Raw genomic sequence first — 2,446 nt, 5'->3', positions numbered from 1 at the left:
ATATTTGATATGCCAAACACAGAAACAAGTTTCACAATGTTACTGGGCCCACTTGAGCAAATCGATGAACAATGGGAGGATAGTGATAGTGACAGTGATATAGTATTATTTATCTATTGCGATGGTAAGACATTGATCAAAATCTCATCAATAAGACCAACCTTGCTATCAACAACAAACAAACAAAAAAATCCATTAGTGCTTTCTTTGTATTTCAAATATAACCAAAGAAAATTAATATATATCTGCCTAGTATTACCACTTTATTTTGTTTTTCCAAGCAAGTTTTCCCTTAGGATATCTGCCAGGAAAAAGTACTACTACTGTAACATCTGATATCAGTCAATGTTATTAATTCACTTGGAAATACATTCTCTGTATCGTTCCAATTTTAGTATATGTGCTGCCGAAGCGACCCAGGTTCGTGGGTCCAGCACTGCATGATTCCTGAGCACCAGCTGTAGCAACTTCCAAGCACAGAGTCAGGAGTAGCATCTGAGCATCAGAGTATGTCCACAAAATAAAACAAACATACAACCTTATTACGTTTTTTTATGTGCCCAATGCTAGTTTAACACTTTTGGTTTTGTTTTAACTAGGAATTCAATTTGGTTCTGTCACAAATTTGTTTGTAGAAGTTGTTCATTAGTGTAATTTTGTATTTGAACTAAATACTGCTTAAATCATGAAATATGATTGGGAAAATATTTCCTTGATGCTGTGTTTATGAGAACAAAGTTTGATGTTTTGTTAAGACACAAAAATTTAACATACAATGAGGCTGAATAGGTTTAAGAAAACAATTTTAAACAATTAAAGAGAAAAAATCCCTTTTTATTTTTTAAAAATTTTAAGCACCATTAATTACATTTGTGTCAATGAAGGGTTTCATACATAAATATTCCAATACACATCCTCTATAACAATGTTCTTTGCCTCTTAATTTTTTTTGTTTGGTTTTGGTTTGCATCCATATGGGGATCCATGGACTTAATTCATTTCAACAACATGCAAAGCAAGCAAATGATCTACTGAACTATCTCTCCAAACCCAAAAGGAAAAGTTAACTTAGACTTCTCCACCACAATCTTCAAGTTCTCAAACCACATAAAAAAATAAAACAAAAGTAATTTTCACACAAGATGTATTGCAAGCTTGATGTATATAAAAAATAGATTATACTCCAATCCCATGTCTATTCTTAAAAGAAAAAGACAATTTTGGTTGTATATTAAGAAATAGTTAATGTGATGTTTTTAAGATAACAGAAAACTCTTAATATGTCATACACCAGGAATATTACATGATTCCTCACTGTAACCAACTTTTTAATTAATCAATTTACTATCTCTCTAAGGACTTACATGTGATTGAAATCTCTTTGTGTACAAGCCATTTTTTATTATGGAAAAATATTATAAATCCCAGTACCTAAATAGAAATGTAGAGAGTGGGGTGGGGGCAGAGACAGAGACAGACAGAGACAGAGACAGAAATGTTTTTTTCTTCCTCCTTTGAAAAGGGAACAGGGTGTTTGCTTCAGCAGCTCATACACTAAAATTGGAATATAGAGAAAAGTTTAACATGATCCCTGAAATTAGGATGACATGCACATTTGTAAAGCTTCCCATATTTTAGCTTGACAATGAATAAAGAATCTAAGTGGTGATCTTTCAAATCATTAAAAAATTCTCCAGTAAGGACCAAAACTATATCACATGTACACATTTGTAAACTACCCTATCACTGTATCACTGTCATCCTGTTGTTCATCGATTGCTTCAAGCAGGCCCCAGAAACGTCTCCTTTGTCCTAGCCCTGAGATTTTAAAAAGTGCCACATTTGAGGTTCTTTCAGGGTCAAGAGAATGAGACTCATCATTGTTACTGGTTTTTGGCATATTGAATACGCCAAGGGGAGTTTGCCAGACTCTGCCGTGTGGGCAGGATACTTTTGGTAGCCTGCCAGGTTCTCCAGAGTTAAGGCCTTCCCGTTGATCGTCGATTTGCTCGAGCGGGCCCAGTAACGTCTCCATTGGAGACTTGGTTGTTACTGTGTCTGGCATATCGAATACTCTCGGTAGCTTGCCGGGCTCTCCGAGAGGGGCAGAGGAATCGAACCTGGGTCGGCCTTGTTGGCCGCTTGTAAGGCGAACGCCCTACCGCTGTGCTATCTCTCCAGCCCATATGATGTCGCACAGGGTTTTATAGTCTCTGGGTCTTGGCTGTTGATGGGACTACATGGCGCCTGGGGGCAGTTTGTGGGTGTAATACCTACATACTGGAAGATGGGGGATCTGGGTGGAGGAGGCCCCAGTCCCAATCCGAGCGGACTTGGAGATCTATGCACCGGGTCCCGCACAGCTGGGTTCCTCTGCTGGTTCCTTCATGTGTGAGGCTCATCTGAACGTGTGGAGAGTGGTCTTAAGCATGGCTGTGGCTGGAAC

General features: G+C 38.1%; 1 non-coding gene across 1 annotated transcript; it reads left to right on the top strand.

Annotated features, from left to right (window-relative positions):
- The first annotated feature begins 1,530 nt into the window (after positions 1 to 1,530).
- Positions 1,531 to 1,637, top strand: LOC130043223 (U6 spliceosomal RNA). Its single transcript, XR_008795347.1, has one exon. It is a non-coding gene; the product is annotated as a U6 spliceosomal RNA (small nuclear RNA).
- Positions 1,638 to 2,446: the final 809 nt, after the last annotated feature.

This window comes from Sorex fumeus, unplaced genomic scaffold (genome assembly GCF_029834395.1).
Source record: "Sorex fumeus unplaced genomic scaffold, SorFum_2.1 ptg000115l, whole genome shotgun sequence".
NCBI classification, from domain to species: domain Eukaryota; kingdom Metazoa; phylum Chordata; class Mammalia; order Eulipotyphla; family Soricidae; genus Sorex; species Sorex fumeus.
Note: the sequence above shows the minus strand (reverse complement) of the source record. Positions and strands in the feature narration are given on the sequence as shown.